The sequence below is a fragment of the Tachypleus tridentatus genome, unplaced genomic scaffold, assembly GCF_004210375.1.
Source record: "Tachypleus tridentatus isolate NWPU-2018 unplaced genomic scaffold, ASM421037v1 Hic_cluster_2, whole genome shotgun sequence".
Classification (NCBI taxonomy): Eukaryota; Metazoa; Arthropoda; class Merostomata; order Xiphosura; family Limulidae; genus Tachypleus; species Tachypleus tridentatus.
Window position 1 is genome coordinate 25941129 of NW_027467782.1, and position 19423 is coordinate 25960551.

A 19423-nucleotide genomic window follows, 5' to 3' on the forward strand; every position below is an offset into this window, starting at 1 on the left:
AATTAATTTTCCTTAAACTTTTGTCCAGAATAAAACTTAGTTTGCGCAAACTACAATGACAAGAAATGTTATAATATTTTAACTCATTCTGGGATAGTTCAATAGTCAAGAGACAGGGTTAAAATCTCCCTTAGGTAAAATATTTTTCATATAGCTACTTACCTCTGCACCACTGAGAGCTATTCACTTACATACAACTATCACATGCCATCAACCTTGAACAAGCTCCCACGTGCATTGTAACAGCTTATGACAATCACACTGCTGTAGCCCTCAACCAATGGGAAGGTCACACAATCTCTATATAAGCACAAGTTTTCTCTTGACAAGGCAAAGAAAATTAACTGGATGTCAGAAAGATCAGGAAAGAATTGTCTGTTCTATTTGTTTTGTTTTATAAGAGTTCAGAATTGGCTATGTCAATTATATTCCCAGAAAACTTTCATTTCAACACTGGCCTCTTAGAAGGAGGAGATTGGTTTAATATTTTCCATTCTCCTATGCTCAATACAGATTTTTGTTAAGTAATACCTGTGAGGTAAAGACAACTTGGTGGTTTCCCATGGCACCAGGAATGAGAAGTGTAAGATGTTTTTCTTCATGTAACATTGTATCAGATGACTATCACCTTCTTCCATCCATTTTATTTTTTCTTATCAATGAGGAATTTTCAATTTGTTGAAATGTGTACATTAATCAAGGTACCATAATACGTATATATATAAACCACATGAAAATGACTGGAAAATAAAACAAACGAAAGTCATCACACTTGATCTTCTGGGTATACAGGAGAATAAAAATTGGTAGGAGGCAAAATCCAGAGAAAAAGGAAACTGCATAATTATATAAGTTATGGAAGACAAATGTGTTACTTTTAGTTCACATACCAGTCTGTGAGATCGCCAAAGACAAACAACGAAAAGAGGCTGTGCTATGTTGAAACTGGCAGGAGATGCGAAAATGTCTATGGTCTGACTCACCCAAAGAAGAATATGCAAGATGGATCAGTTAGTGATCCTAAACAGTTAAAGCAGAAAAGGATAAATCAAGAGACCTCTCTAATGAAAAGAGTGATTCAGATATGATAAAGAAATGACAGGATAAGAATTAATTGATTGATTTAGTGTTTTATGGCACAAACATCCAGTAAAAAAAGGTAAAAAAAATTATATGTAGTAAAATACATAAAAGGAAATGATGGTGAAACAAAACATCATTGAAAACAGAAAAACATAAAACCAATGTTGACACCTAGTCAACAATGTTGAGAGAGAGCAGAGTAAAAGAAGTTGTAAAGGACTTTCTTTAGCAAAATGGTAATGATCATAACCCGCCAGGAAGACTCACAGGTAAGTTCAAGAATCACTGTCAGTCATCTGAAGTTGGCCTTTTCAGTCCTGGTTCTGAGTTATGTGTCATTAAGGCCAGTACTAAAGGTAAAGTAATAAAAGTGTTAAATGACATGTAGCAAAAATGTAATAACTACTCCCCAGGACGAATAACGGGTAGTTCAAACAGCAGCGTTAGTCATCTGAAGTTGGCCTTTCCAGTCCTGGTGTCGAGTTATATATGCTCTGGCCATTTTACAATGTCAAATGGAACTAGAGAGGAGGAAACTGTAAAAGGGAACCACAATTAAAAGGTGAAATGAAGAAATATTCAACACTTAAATGAGATTAAAAGATTAATGGCCATTAAAAACTAAAACTTTATCAACGTGGACAGTGTCACCATCACCAATAACACTGTCCAATGTTACAGATAAACCCTATGAAAAAAATGTTTAAAATGGTGCCGTCGTTGAGAATCGTAACAGCAGCTGCTGTATAATACAGCCAGTTACCGCTGCCACATAGTCTTCTATTGATGGCTGATTCACGATGGCAGGATCAAGTTCTGCGAGAGCAGTGAAAGTGGACCAGTCTGCCTGATCCAGCTTCCACCGGGGCACACGGGTAGAGTGGCATCCACCACGGCCAGTCTCTCTCAAAGGATCGGAAAATGATCACTGCCTAGTGGATTACTGTCAACCCTCCATGAAAAAATGGGAGAATAATGAAGGGGAGCAAACTGAGAGATCAATAGCAGTAAAGGACTAGGTGCATGAACATAAGTGGAAGAACCAGTATTGAAAAGAGAAAGATTGTGATCAGAGAGCATACTCTATAGAACAACCCCTCTTATCAATAACAGCACTTCCCAGAGGGGATGATGTTCATTAAAGTCCCCAGGATTAGAAATGGAGACGGTAACTGTTCAACGAGAGCATCAAGGTATGATTGATCATATGTCTCTCAGGGGACAGGTAGAGAACAAACAGTGATGGTATGACCCAAGGAAACACGGATGGCTACGGCCTCCAAGGGTGTGTTGAATGACAAAGACAGGGTGGGCAGATGCTGATCAACCAACAGTGCCACCCCTCCATGTACTCGTCCATCACTCAGCCTAAAATTTCTGTACAGAGAAAACTGCCGAATGGTGAATGTATCAGCAGGTTTGAGAAATGTTTTTGTAAGGAAAGACAAACAGGATGGTAGGAAGCAATAAGTGTTTTGATAACATCCAGATTAGAAGATAAACCTCGACAGTTCCATTGTATCAAGGTGGCCATTTTTAATGACGTGTAGGTGAAATGGCTGGAGAACCCTTCTGTTTATGACCACGTCTTTTTTCCTTACTGTCCTTAGTCAGAGGAGGTCTATCAACCTCTGTGGATTTTGCCCTGGGCCAAGTGGGCATGTCTTTGTTATTGGAAGGGGATTCCAGTGACTGAGGACGTGAACGAATGATTGTTTTGCCTCTTGGGGTGGAAGAAAAAGATGTATCAGAAGAAATGCCTGTATTTGAAACTGAAGGATGTGGATCTTGAGCTTTGTTGGAATGTATGGGTGGAACAGAGACAGAGATGGGTGTTGAAGTCGATTCATCAACCTGTTTAACCATGGAGGTCAAAAGGATTTTCATTGGCTTTGAAAACGATTCTCTTGGAGGCACAGAGAGATCTGTCTGCACTCCCACTGTAGTTGTGGAATGAAATGCAGCAGCATATGTCCGAGATAAAGTTGTGGGCAGCACTTTCGGAGCCTCGGGATAACTAATGTTGTGTGTTGTTTTCAAACCCTGCACCCATTTTTCCTCCAACCATTTTGAGCAAGAACGAAAGTAGGAAGGGTGAGAACCATTGCAGTTGACACAATGTGGGTCCATGTCACAGTCATAATCATGGTTTGTAAAAATACACAAAATTTTGAGAAGACAAATATTGTACTAAAGGTTATAATATTAAAACTATATACAAGTAAAAAAATGGTCCTTCTGTTGGTCTCTTTAACTGACACAGTATAGAGAGTTAACTTTATTGACATTGCCTGCCCATCTGACCTAACTCGTAACCATTTGTAATTGTTATAGTTTACATACTAGTAACTTATAATATATTCATTGTATCTTCTGTTTGTTTGTTTTTGGAATTTCGCACAAAGTTACTCGAGGGCTATCTGTGCTAGCCGTCCCTAATTTAGCAGTGTAAGACTAGAGGGAAGGCAGCTAGTCATCACCACCCACCGCTAAACTAAAACTAAACTAACGTGGCAGGGGTTCAGTTTAGAGAGAGAGAACTCTTCTGATTTCTCTCTCCAACTGGGTGTTCAGGAACTTTGTGGTTCCTCTTCGTCCCCTTTCGTGGATTGTTATTAAGATTAAGTGGTGTTTTTTTTAATAAATTAATTATTGTTATTATACTTAACTTTTTGGGTGGAGGATGTCTCTCTAAATGTTGTCTTCGGTGGAGGCAAAGGCAGCAGCACAAAGAAAGGCCGGGACCTGTTCCGAAAGGAAGAAGTTGAGCAGATGTGAACATGAATATAATTCAAATCCAGATCAAATCAAACGGCACGATTCAGGGTCTGGCAAAAGAGTTGCCTGGGCTGGGATCTAGAAATCCAATGCCTAAAGATTTTGATGTGGTGGGAAACGGGAGCGCCCCGAGAAAAACCCACTTTCACACGACAGGCGCCGAAACCACCCACCGCCAACTCTTGGGCTACTCTTTTACCAACGAATAGTGGGATTGACCTACCATTATAATGCCCTCACGGCCTGAAGGGCGAGCATGTTTGGCGCGACGCGGGCGCGAACTCGCGACCCTCGGATTACGAGTCGCTGAGGCTGCTGCCAGAGCCACATTATATCTTTACAAAATTTGTTAGACTTAGTAAACTTTGCAAGGCTTTTGGACTTAAAAGCTTGGTTTTTAATGAAGTATTTTTATTAATATTTCTTCGTGAAATTGTTCATTATTTCTAACAAGTACGTGAGCAAAATTATTTTCCTTTTAAATTAAAATACTTTTCTTTGTCTCGAGAACCTCATATTTCCTTCTATAGCCTCTTAATCACGAAATTTCAAGCTATAAGAGGCCTATCTGTACTAACAGTTTATTCACAATATAATGCAGGCATACAACAAATCACCTAACTAAAATTAATTTATGTTGTAATGAAGTCATTTGAGACATTAAAGTTTTATTAAAACATAAACTGATCAACCAAACTAACAAATTAAATAATTAGTCATAATTTTTTCAGGAGTTAAAATGTATTAATACATTTGAATTATCTGAATTGCTCACAAAACTACAGTTAATGAGTTATGTTACCAGACTCTAATCCACAAAACTTTACAGTTGGCACTATGCATTCAGGCAGGTAGCGTTCTTCTGACATCCGCCAAACCCAGATTTGTCCGTCAGACTGCCAGATAGTGAGGTGTGATTCATCACTCCAGAGAACTTGTTTCCATTGCTCCGGAGTCCAAAGGCGGTGTACTTTACACCATTTCAGTCGATGCTTGTATTATGCATGGTGGTATTAGGCTTGTGTGCGGCTACTCGTCCATGGAAACCCACTTCATGAAACTCCCGACGAACAGTTCTTGTGCTGACGTTGCTTCCAGAGGCAGTTGGGAACTCGGTAGTGAGTGTTGCAACTGTAGACAGACGAATTTACGCGCTACGCACCTCAACACTCTGCGGTCCCATTCTGTGAGCTTGTGTGGCCTACCGCTTCGTGGCTGAGTTGTTGTTACTCCTAGACGTTTCCACTTCACAATAACAGCACTTTCAGTTGACCGGAGCAACTCTAGCAGAGCAGAAATTTAACGAACTAAATTGTTAGAAAGGTGGCATTCTATGACAGTGCCACGTTGATAGTCACTAAGCTCTTTAGTACAATCCATTCTAGTACCAATGTTTATCTATGTAGACTGCATGGCTGTATGCTTTATTTTATGCACCTGTTAGCAATGAATGTGGCTGAAATAGCAGAACCCACTAAGTAGAAGGGGTGTCCACATACTATTGGCTCTGTATAGTATATATATATATATATGTGAACGAAAAACAGCAAAATGTAGATAAACTTAGAGACCACCCTCCACCACCATTCCAAAGGACGACAGTAAGGAATGGTGGTAGAACCATGTTTTTGAATTTCAATTATATTGTGGTGTTTTTATTTACACTAAATATATTATGGTTTTAGAGTGCTGATTTTAGTTGCATATGAATAATTAATGTATTGTATAGTATTGTATCTACATACACACAAACACACACACTTAACAAAATAGCACAGGCTATATTTAACAAACCTATCAATCAGACACCATATACACTCAGTGGCCATTTTATTACGTACACCCGCTCTTTACGCAAATAGCTATACAGTGAATCACGATGCTGCAACTCAATATATAAAGCATGCAGACATGGTCAAGAGGTTAAGTTATTGTTCAACCAAACATTAGAATAGAGAGGTTGCGTGATCTAAGTGACTTTGACCATGGAATGATTGTTGGTGCTAGACGTGGTGGTTCCAATATCTTAGAAACTGCTGACCTCATGGGATTTTTACGCACTATAATCTCCAGAGTTAACAGAGAATGGTGAGAAAAAATCCAGTGAGCGGCAGTTTTGTTGGTGAAAACACTTTGTGAATGGGAAAGGCCATACTCGTTCAAGCTGACAGGAAGACCACAAATACACAAATAACCACTCCTTACATCAGTGATATGCAGAAGCATGTTGGACTACATTAACAGAAGACGACACTGGGTTTCACTCCTGTTAGCTAAAAACAGGAAGATATGGCTACAGCGGGCACGAGATCACCAAAACTGGATGATTGAAAATTGGATAAACGTCGCCTGGTCTGACAAATCTCCATTTCTGCTGCGACATGCACACTGAGAAGCACACATCAACAGACAACTAAAATACTCTGAGCTGATGACAAATTGTGTTAAATGGACGCAAAAGTTACCGACTCTATTTATATATCACTTTATTTAGCTTTGAAACTAGTTCCTCAACATGTCTCCCACTTCTGCTGAACTATAGCTTGAGTGGACGAGACATTATAACATGTCTGTATTTCACCAGTAGGTGGCTGAAAGCAGGTAAAAATTAAGATTGGCGCACTCGAAAATTTTGCAGAAGAAGGTGGTTCATCTTCCATTACTGATGAGTTTGTATCTCAAGCCCTACCTATAATAATAACGTGGAAATGTCTAAAACTAATCTATTAGAAGTTATAACAAAGATGTTCTTCACAAACAGGACAACACTTCTAAAGCTTCTCACTCAACACAGAATCTTTTATGTAACACCTCTAAAGAGCTGCTCTTGCTACACTAATCGATAAATGTGTAAATTTTACAAAACTGTCAATTTATCTTCTTGGTGACAATGGATAAACAACAGAGCCAACAAGTTACCTCCCATCACACATCTCTGACCACAGGAGATGAACTAATCAGTTTCTTGTAACTGTAAAAGAGTTATACTCAAAATAGTTCATGTTCCAAAAATTAATTACCAAGCTACATTATGTGTACAGAGTTTCTGGAGAAAGGTTCTAGAGTTTGAAGAAACCAACATATCTAAATCAGATGGAGATGATGAATAAAGTACAAAACTAAAGTTCATCCTAATCTGATAAACATTTCTATCGACACAGTTCATTCTTTTTGGTTTGTGAATAGTTTTACTAGGTTTGAGTCTCTGATTATTTTCCTGACCTGCTTATATTGTTTAAATATTTATAATAATAATGCATAATATAAACTTATTTGTAAGTATTTAGCTTTAATATCAAAGGTATGAGATAATGAAACCTCCATTTAAAATATTTTACAGAATCCCCATTAATTCATTTATTTTTATCACGATATAATACATTTTGTAACTTACATGTTTTGTAAGGAACTTCAGGAAAGGAAAAATAGAGATAAGACGTCTACACTTGTGGTTCAAGAGCTGTTTGAAAAGTTAAATGTAGAACAACAGTGTATTGAAATTGATGAAGAGGAAGACATAAAAATGTAGAATATAAATTTAATAAAAATTAGGTTTAATAGAAATAGTAAAGATGTTAAAACTAACTAGATATGACTACTGGTGGGAAATATTGAATAATAATTTAAGTTGATCATTTTAGATAAATATATGAATTGTGAAGAACGTTATGTAATTATAACAGTAGGAAGACAAACAATGATTTATAAACATAAAGAAATGTTTTACTGATGATAGAAAATAGTGAACATTGGTCTTCTTGAAACATGTAATATGTTCCACCATGGATAAAACTATTGTTTTTGTGCTTATAATTAATTGTTCGCCTATCCTTCTTAACTGTATAGATGGCTTTTGTAAGTCAATAATAATGTATTTTCGTATAACAAAGCCACATCAGGCTATTTACTCTTATAAATACATAAACACGACGCTGTACCATCAGGGGACAGAGTGAATAATAGACACATTCTTTTACATTTTGGTTTGCAGATATTATAAATCAATCTAGTGATAAACTGACAATGTCATAAATAAATTTATTTGTTTTATACAAATTAGCAGAGAAAGTTCAAAATATGATGATAATTACATATATATTATGATTAAAACATAATTAGACTGTTAAGAAAATATATCAGCACCTTAGATTAAATTATAAACATGAAACTGGTTGTGTGATGATATAAAACTGTAAATATATGATCATGTAGTTTTCACGTTTATGTACAGAAATATATTTCTCATGTTTAATTTAAAGTATGAAACATTTTATTCCTTTAGGGTTCAGAAAGAGCACATAGAAACTTATTGTGTTGATTTTTCAAATAATTAGAAAAACTATGAAGAACTTGCGAGAAAATTGAAAATATTTACAGACAGTGATGACTGTGTCTTTACTATACCAAATGTACCTACACAGTCAGTATTAACTTTTACCTTTACAGTGGAGTTACTCAGATTTAATAATGTCTCGATATATAAATATTTAAAAAATGAAAATATTTACAGATAGTGGTGACTGTGACTCTACTATACCAAATGTACCTACATAGCTGGAACAATTACCAGTGTTAAAATTTACCTCATACAGTGTAGTTAATCCATGATCTAACAATGTCTCCACATATAAATAATAGAAACTGCGTTGTGAGGTGACTGTTAACCAACAATGTCTTAAGTAGGTTTGTGGATCTGTTGGAGCCTGCTATTATTTTTTCTTGAAGAAAAGAAAAGATTCTATCCTCAAATGGGAAATGATGAATGGATGCAAGATCTAATGTTCCTTACTTGTATAATGATTCATCTACAAACTCTCAACTTGGCACTCCACACGAAGGATAAGGTTGTTCCTGATCTTACTCAGACAATTTTCAGTTTTCAAAATGAAATTAGACTTTTTCAAAGAGACATATTGTCAAGACAATTTAGTTACTTTCCCAATCTCAAAAGGAGAGTAAATACATTATCTGATATTGAAATAAAAGATCACAAATTGGAAAAATATAAAGATAAATTACAAGAACTCCTTCATAATTTGCTAGATACGTTTGAGAACTTGTAGAAACTGAAGCCATGCTTCGCCTTTCTTGTAAATCCGTTCATCATTGATGTGGTCAATGATGATTGTCCAATTGTCGAACCTCTTGTTACAGAATCATCTGCTGTGGAAATGGAACTAATAAAAAATATAGGAGGATCTGGGTCTCAAGATGATCCATAAATCCCATTCTACAACAGCGTTCTGGAAGCAAGTTCCAGAAATAAAATATCCTGAACAGAAAAACAAAATGTGCAACTCATCTCATTTTCAGCACAACATACTGCTGTGAATCACTGTACTCTGTAATAAAGTTTGTGAAGTCGAAGCATCGTGCAGTCCTCACAAATCAACACCTGACGGAGCTAATTGTACAGACTTGACAACAAACCAGCAGGTATTTCAACGATTCACAACCAAGATGGAAACTCACAAGACCTCTACTAGTAGTAAATAGCCTGATAATTGTATCAATATCTGTTTGTGTTAGAAAAATATTATGATAAGAATATAATTTTGTAAGGTGGTATCTGATTAAAATATCTCTAATTTTATTGTTTTGCATATTATTCTCCATGTTTTGACCAGATATTTACTAAAACAAATTAATATCATTAAAATATCTGTTTTTACCCATTTTATTTTTATTTTTGTCAGTTTCATTTAATGTTAATGAAATGCAAATTTGCATGTTTTTTCATAGATGTTTCCGTAGTTCATTACCGTATTAAAAACGCTAAATATAGTTAAATCAATAATCAGCCAGGATTTTGAAAATATTTGTTACATATATATATGTACTTTATGATTATTGAAACTAATACAAACTAACAGTTTAAAATCTACATACATGAATAAATATTATTACGTACATTTATTTTTAATATTTATATAAAATTTATGTAACAAAATGTACATGTAACAATAAAAACGTGTATGTAATATTTGTTCATGTCTTGCGGCTCTCAAACATCTGAAGTTTATCATATGTGGTTCTTAACGTTAAACAAGTTTGGGCACTTCTGGCATAAAACATAATCGGTTGCAGAGATTTGTCTATATTGAAACATACCGATACCAGAGTTAGCTTAAATTGTGTGATACTAACACGACTCTTTGTAAGAAAATGAATAAAATAGTCATTCTTGTATATACATAAATTGGAAGGAAAAAATTACTTACATTTGTTTTGAATAAAGTAAGTAATTATTAAACAACTTATAACAGACAGAAACTTTTTTACGGAATATAAGTCTAGTAATTGTGGAACCTTTTGAAAATGATCAATTGGAGACGCCGGGTATCGATCCCGGTACCTCTCACATGCTAAGCGAGCGCTCTACCACTTGAGCTACGTCCCCTATTTCCCAAATTTTAATTTTAATTATAATAAATCGAGATTTATTTTTGTTTTGTTTTTTAATGTTAAAAATGTATTAGAACTTGTTTAGCTAGAGGCACAAATGTATGTCAGTAAGTGCCGTCAGATTAGTCAACACCTAGACAAGCCCTATTTTACATATAAGGTTTCTTCTGTATCGTTTCTTGGTTCACTTAGTACTAGAAAAACTTTATAAAATATCTGAAATAATAAAATACGTATCTGTTTGTTTGTTTGTTTGTTTTTGAATTTCGCACAAAGCTACTCAAGGGCTATCTTTGCTAGCCGTCTCCAATTAGGCAGTGTAAGACTAGAGGGAAGGCAGCTAGTCATCACTTCCCACCACCAACTCTTGGGCTACTCTTTTACCAACGAATAGTGGGATTGAACGTACATTATAACGCCCCCACGGCTGAAAGGGCGAGCATGTTTGGCGCGAAGGGAATGCGAACCCGTGACCCTCAGATTACGAGTTGCACATCTTAACACGCTTGGCCATGCCGGGCCGATAAAATATGTAACGTCCCTTTCTTCCCTCAAAATATGATCAGTTTATCTTAAAACAAAGTCATGAGTCTAATGATAAAAATGATAAAATAAAAGAATATTTCTGTCACATAAAACTAACATTTCAAAGTTTGTAAGTAAATGTTATGTTTCTAATGCAGCATATCTTCATCTTTATTAACATGTCTTTATTTGTGTAAAACTTTATCAAACATATGTTATGTTACAGAAATATTCTTTTATTTTATATTAACTCCTTTTATCATTAGACTCATGACTTTGTTTTAAGATAAACTGGTCATATTTTGAGGGAAGAAAGGACGTTACGTATTTTATAACTTCAGATATTTTATAAAGTTTTATAGTATTAAGTGAACCATGAAATGGTTCAGTAGAAATATTATACGTGAAATAGACCTTGTCTGGGTATTACCTAACCTGGCGTTCACCATGTAACGTGTGTTCTTATCGCTTGTTAAACCAGTTCTAATATACCTACAGGGCTTAAAAGTATCAGATTTTTATTATCATTGACTATTATACAAGAAAAAGTTTCAAAAGGTTTATGTATCTCAAATGGTAGAGCGCTCGCTTAGGAGCAAGATATACCTTTCCTCGAGTGGTGGGTTCTTACGTTAAGGCCATGAGAGTCGCGGGTTCTAATCCCTGTCGTACCAAGCATGCTTGCCCTTTCAGCAGTGAGGGTGTTATAATGTGATGGTCAATTCCACTATTCGTTGGTAAAAGTGTACCCCAAGAGTTGGTAGTGGATTGTGATGACTAGTTGCCTTCCCTCTAGTCTTACACTGCTAAATTAAGGATGGCTAGCGCAAATAACCCTCATGTAACTTTGCGCGAAATTCAAAAATTAAAAACAAACAAAATATTACGTTAAAAGTAATAACCTGAAGGACATTTCTTTTAAAAGAAGTGCTTCAACTTTAATACCTTTGAATGGTATTTCAGTTGAACAGTTCATCATGGCAATAAGTGCGCTGTCAGATGCAAATATGAATATGGAGTTAAATGTATTAGATCTAGAACATAAAACGGTGTTACTTTGTACAGAAGGAATTACTTTTGAACGAATGGTAGACACAGTAGAATTGTTATACAAAGTTGATAGTATACAATCGATAGTTTAGAGACCTGAGAGGTATGAGATTTAGTTTAAGTATTCGTATGGAACATTTACACCTCAAATGTTTCCTATGCGCGATACCTTCCTATTTATTCAAGAATTACAATTCAAACTACCTTAGAACAAAATGATAGTTCTGACGGGAGATTTCAATTGCATTTTGGAATTATGTTGGCTCATACAATCAATCAGACTAAAACGGGATCTATTGTATTAGTCTGATTGGTTGTATGAGCTAACATAATTTAGTGGATGTGTGGATAAAATTCCATCCCACGGAGACGCAATATACATGGAAAAGAATCTATCAAGATAAAATTATTCAATCGCGGATAGATAAACTTTTACTTTCCAATAACAACATAAATCATGTACAATCATGTTATATCACTTTCTGCACATTTACAGACCACGACCCAGTTACATGTAACTTTGATTTTAATCGGTTACCTCGAGGACTTGACATTTGGATCCTCAATAATTCGATTTTAAGAGGAGAGGAATATCAAAAAATGATAAATCGAATTATTGATATTGAAATAAAGCTTATTAATAAATATATTTTGATGATGAGATGGTACGAACAACTAAAACACAAATTTATTGTATATTCCAAAATATTTTCTATACGTAGAAAATCTTCCACTATGCAGGTTAGAAAAGCTTATATTCGTGTCTAGTGAAGGCCAAACAAACCAGAAACATTAAAAGAATTAAGGACAAAGAAGAACAAATAAAAATAATTTAATATAAGAAAACAGCCGGTGTCTGCTTGAGAGCAAAGATCAAATGGGTGGAAGAAGGTAAAAGGAGTTCCAAATGTTTTTCATAGTTGAACAGCAAAGACAAGGGAAAAATATGTAGATGGTTTAGTAGATGAGGAGGGTCATGTTTACAATGACCAATAAAATCTACGGGACTATATTATACAAAATTATGTAAATTTATATAAGTCGGACCAATTGTCAGAACAGGGCATGGATAATCTTCTGTCTGTGTCATCCACTAGGTTAAATGATTTAGACAGGTTAGTGTTGGAATGTACTATTAGTATTCTATATATACAGGAGGTCCTAACTTCCCTTAAGACAGGCACGTCTCCTGGGAGTGATAGGCTAACAGTAATATTCTACCAAATGTTTTTGACAACATTTATTGAAGAATTTCATCGTCTTATATCTAAAATCCACAGAACTGATACTTTACCAGAGAGTATGAAACAAGAGCTAATAGTTTTGTGTCTTAAAGATGTTAGTAAAATACTGGCTAAAATTTTATAAAAAAATCATGGATCACTTAGTTTCACTACATAAATCTGGTGTAGTAAAGAACAGAGAAATCAGATACAGCTATGGTTATAAGAGATGTCATTCGTTATTTCGAGGATCAGAAATAAAGAGGAATTCTGTTGATTGACCAATCCAAAACATGTGATCGAGTTAATCATAAATATCTATTTGGTGAATATTTTATTCAATGGGTTAGAATATGTGATTTTGAAATATTTAGTCGTTTTAAATTTAATGGTTTTCATTCATCACCAACACCAATAGGTAGAGAAATACAATACGTCAGGGATGTGTCTTGTCAGCCATGCTGTAAGTTATATCAACGGAACCGCTTCATTTCAATTTATTGAATCATAAACGTATACAAGGAATATTTATCCAAAACAAAGATATTTACCTTCACTATTAGCATGTGGATGACACCACAATTACTGTAAATGACGTTAGTTCTTTATTGTACGTACGAAAATAGTTGAACGTTTTGAAAAGCCTTAGGATCAAAGGTTAACTGGATAAAATCAAAGGTTTATGGTTAGGCACCTTTAAGAACAGAGTTCCAACCGAGTTTCTCAATTTCAAAGAACCCTTTAACGATAAGAACGACATGACTGAACTTAATTACAATAAATGTTTAAATAAAGTATGAAATGTTATCAATAACAGGTTGAGTAGGAAATTATCTTTTAAAGGTAAAGTATTAATAATTATGTAATTAATATTGTCAGTAATATGGTAGTCCGTCCTGACCATTATATCTATGTCTGACAAATGCATGCAGAGACTTAAAACATCAATATTACGTTTATTTTGATACGATGGTATTCATATAATTCCTTAAGTGTAATAATATCCAGTGTAGCTAATGGTGACTTAACTTTACATGATATTAAATTGAAGAGACAAACATTGCGAATTAAATGTATCAATAATTATTTAAACACTAACAAATCATTATTATATAAACCTTTAATGCAGTATTACCTAAATTTATAGGGAAATCTTAAGTTAGATGGGATAGTTTTAAATGTCATATTCAACCTTAATAGACGAAAGATATACCACAGTTTTACAAAGAATTATTGTTCGATTGGTCTGATATAGGTAAACCTGCACCAAACATGCTCGCCCTTTCAGCTGGGGCGTTATAATGTTACGATCAATCCCACTGTTCGTTGGTAAAGAGTAGCCCAAGAGTTGGCAGTGAGTGATGATGACTAGTTGCCTTCTCCTTCAAGTGTGTTGTTTCCCACGTGTTTTTACTTCGTGGACTTACTATATATGAAGTCTCCAAGTGCACTGTTTTCCACATGCTCTTTGGTTCATGGACTTACTGTAAATGAAGTCTCTCAGTGTATTGTTTTTCCCCGTGTTCTTTAGTTTTTGGACTTACTACATATGATAAATTCTGATAGTCAGGTCCACAGAGTCTCTATATTTGAACTGGTAACTCAATCAAAACCTTTATTACATGTATATGATCTTTTTTTTTTATAGATAAGAATTAAATAAATATTTCTTTACTTCATATAAATAACTTATTTTAATGTCAATAAAACATTTATTGTATCAACAACCTGTCTTTACTCCATTATTTTGAAAACCGGATGTTTTAGATAATACTCGGTCTTCCATATTTGGATTCGTCTGTTTTTGTACATAAAATGTATAAAACGTACACATCAAGAACACAAAAACGATGGGTCTTCGTTCATATATACAGGTGAGAAGATTAAGACCCTACGTCTCAAACTTGTTACTGATATTGTATCAGGTAAGGGTGGACACGGATTTTACTGTGTTTGTTTATGTATTATAGTTCATCGACAGGCATTCATTAACGCTTTAGGAAGCAATTTATGGACCATAATCTCTTATGCTAAGTCTTTATTTTATGAAGAAATAGTGCAGGCGTATTAAAACTTTATTCTTTAATATCGGAGTCATGACAGGTCAGAGACCAAAGCCAATTTTTTTTATGATAAACTTACGATATTTATAATAACATTTCATCGTGTTCTTACCCTGAACTAACATATTGGCTACAATGATAATTGAAATTATATTAGAATTTTAAACATAATAATAAGCCGTAGATATCATGTGGAAGTTATAACACGGAATTCTACCATTAGAATATTAAATATAACGATGACTGTGTCCCTGGTGTCTTAACGCGGAACTCTACAAGCATATGTTTTTAAGTGTTAACAAGTACGTAGACAAAGGACATATTGAAGTAAATTATAGATTTGATGTACACGTGCTATTGAACGTAATATCGACGTTAATTGTAATAAGGTACTGTGTGAATTATTGTTGTAACATCATTATTTGTGAAACAATGAAAACGCTTTGGTTCACAAGGACTAAAATCTTTTAAAAATTCAAGTGTTAACATTCTCAGATTTTGAATCCCTCAAAGTTTTTTATTCGTTTAATTGTCAAATGTCATGTCGTAAGATATCCACGCGAAAATGAGATGAAGTGATCCAGCCTCAGAAGTTATTTGGATCAAATTAACATTTCATAACATAATTGGTATTAATGTGTGTACAGTACTGTTCAGTTTGAAGTTGGGCTCAAAGCTATACAAGGGGTTATCTGTGCTATGCCCACCACAAGTATCGAAACCCGATTACTATCGTTATTAAATCCGCAGACATACCTCTGTGTCACTGTAGGTCAATGATATTTAAATCTATACATTGTTCTGATTGAGTTATTATCAATTTTTAGTTGATTTTATTTGTATAGTTTTATTTGTGGTTTATATTAATAAGCAAGAGGGAATCCTCAATAGCCTTGCCACTTCAAAGCATTTAGAGAAGATTACATTAAATTAACATATGACACATTTTGTTATTTTAAATAGCGGTGAGTGTTGATGACTAGCTCCATTCCATCTTATCTTAAGGATGGCTAGCACAGATATTCCTCATGTATATTTGCACGAAATTCAAAATAAACAAACAAAAACCGTGAGAAAACGTGACGTTTATTCTGTGCATTGTTATTTCTCATTCACCTGTATATGTATACTTACTGTATGAGCCCAGTTTTTTGTTTTTTTATAGGGATTCCTTTAGGTTAGGCAATAAGATGGTAATTCTGTTACATGAAGATTTCAATACAGGTAATACATAAGTGGTCAAAGTGTTAAAAAGTCTAATAAATTTATAAACAGTTTGTGGTTCAAAAGGGAATGAATACATTTGTTGTATTTCGTGTTGTTGACACGTGAAAGGTCAGAGTCAACGTAATATATTATCTTTTTAGATGTTTGATACAAGCTCAATATCATAAAGTAACCAAAGCAATAAATCTGTTACTATGTTTACAAAACTACATAACTCTTATCAATTTTTACAAAAATTACATAACTCTTATCAAGTTTATAAAACTACATAACTCTTATCAAGTTTATAAAGCTGCATAACTCTTATCAAGTTTATAAAGCTGCATAACTCTTATCAAGTTTATACAGCTACATAAACCTTATGGTCTTATTATAATGTAGCTCAAATTTCAGAAATTAGCACACCAGTTATCACTAGTCATAAGTGGATGATATGTTTATAAATAGATAGTATATTTACAGCTGAGCAATAAACAAAACAGTTGAATTTTACACAACAGTGATATGTTTCCAATTTAATCAAGAAAACAAACTTAAAAAATGTATGAATTTCTTTAATGAAAATCTCACGGGTGTCACAACAGAGAAACGAGGCACTTTCATTGATAACTGTGTCTGTAAAGAAATACTTCAAATAAAATATACACTGTGGTGATAGCTCATTCTTAAACTAAAATCTAAATAAAATCATTTTTCTCATGGATGGTGAACATTGTTGAATGTCAAGTAGAAATAAATTATCAGACAATTCCAGAAAAAGCCACAGACCAGATAGCCAGGAACTATCAGTTATGCCTATCTGGAGAGATGATATTTCTGTAGTGTATATAAACCTACATGATTTTTGCCTTTTCCATGAATTATTGTTACTTGAAACAAATATGTTATTTGTCAAGATAAAACTGTTTGCTTATTTTAGAAAGAAATACACTAAATATTTTTTTATTTATCAGCCATAACTTTTGTAGATGTAGAACATTTCAACAATGAGAAGGAAATATATTAGTAAGTAATTATCAAAATATGAGCAAATAAAAGTTGTATTGTATTGTGGGGAAAAAGAATTAATCCGACGTGGTGAACTCGAACCACTGACCTATGGATAAAAGATCTCACTTATAGTACACTGCTCTTCCACCCGAGATATCATGGGATATATATACCTTCTTTCTCATTTTAAAATTGTATTTATTAAAATGTTTTTTGCTAATTATTTTATAAATTATTTTTCTGTTATTTCTTTTAGTTTAGCATTTCATATATAATAAATCTTAAAACATTCTCTGTCTTTATATCTCTGTATCATTAAGTTACTGTAGTGTAAGTCTTACACGTATAAATAAACTACCATTCTCTGTATCATTAAGATACTGTAGTGCAAGTCTTACACGCATAAATATACTACCATTCTCTGTCTCTATATCTCTGTATCATTAAGTTACTGTAGTGTAAGTCTTACACGTATAAATATACTACCATTCTCTGTCTCTATATCATTAAGTTATTGTAGTGTAAGCCTTACACACATAAATATACTACCATTCACAACATTCACACCAACAACAGCTTTGCCTCAGTAACAGTGACACCCATACTGATGTCTCAGAAGTCATACCAACACTTGTAGAGGTGACGTGACTGAAAGTGGAGATAGTTTTACTATCTGGCATTTTGTTTGTAAACATAATGACTTTCTGTAACATTTATTGTATATAGGAAAGATCTGTGTTTACAGCTTTGACTGATAACTTAGACGAACCATTGCTACAAGGTAAAATGTTAATAATTTGGAACGTCTCTGACAAACCCATATTCCATCCTTCCAGCAATGACTACAGACAAAGATACATATTCATTAATCTTGTTCACAGAGACACAGTTGTGGATATTCCAGATACGGATAATCTAGATATTTTCAGTTACCTAGGGTTCAGTGCCTCATATTGAAAGCATAAAATGTTCAGATGTCTTGTAACAGGGTAGTTGTTCTGTGACAAACTCGTTAGTTTTGGTAATGTAGTCGAAGGTAAACAACTGGTACAAAAACTATTAAATGGACCCAGATGTGTTCTATATAATCACCTTTACTTACTTAGCAGTATTTCATGTGTGATGACGGTTGATATCTTTCTTTACCTAAAGAGAATCAACTTGTTTGTTAGGTTGTTTAATAACGTTTACCACATCTATTAGTGTTAGACCTGGATTGTTTGAAGTTGGTTTTTGAATTGTCATGCAAAGCTACACAAAGACTATCTAAGATGGTTGGAGAAGGATTCAAACCCACAGCTCACAGGCTACGAGTTGAACTTGCAATATGTAAGACCATAAAACAGTTTTGAGACTAAAAGACGTATATTTTACAAAATATCAGGATGAATCAGAATATATATTTGTTTGACATCAACGTTCCTTTTATTCATTTCTTTCACTTTTGTCAACAAATATAATCACAAAAATGTTCACTGTGGTAAACAAAATAATAATTTGATCTAAACAAGGGTGTTGTTTCTTCCTAATTTATAACAACATACTTACGTGGTAGAAAAATGAATATTATTTTCAAAATCTATGAAACTGAATTATAGGAAATTATGCACCCAATATACTACGCTCTTGGAGAAACCTAACAAACACAATTTGTTAATTTTTTTGTCATAGAATAATGCCAGTCTTCGTAACAAACATATTAAAACATGTATATTGGAATATTTGGTTTTGAGCTATTAATGATTTTAACTGTATATCTGGTTATCACTGTAATGGGTTGTAGAGTTTTCATTGGTCTGCTACTTCCATGAACGGATGCTGTGTGAAAAATAAAAAACATTTGTTGAACAAAATGCTTGTTGTACATCACATACATTTTGTTACATTAGTCTCTGTATACAGTACTGTGTAAAATGTTAGGACAAAAGAATATTTTGTCATTATTTCCATTTTATGGGCTAACTCTTCCATGTCATTACTGATTGTAAATTTAAACACCATGGTAATGACTCACTGAGCCAGAGTGAGAACACTTATTTTTTTAGAACTCCCTATACTTGTACCATGGACATGTCATAA

The 19423-nt window shown here is 34.0% G+C and overlaps 1 non-coding gene across 1 annotated transcript; it reads right to left on the reverse strand.

The window, feature by feature from the left end:
- Positions 1–10188: 10188 nt before the first annotated feature.
- TRNAA-AGC (transfer RNA alanine (anticodon AGC)) lies at positions 10189–10261 on the reverse strand. Its single transcript has one exon. It is a non-coding gene; the product is annotated as a tRNA-Ala (tRNA).
- Positions 10262–19423: the final 9162 nt, after the last annotated feature.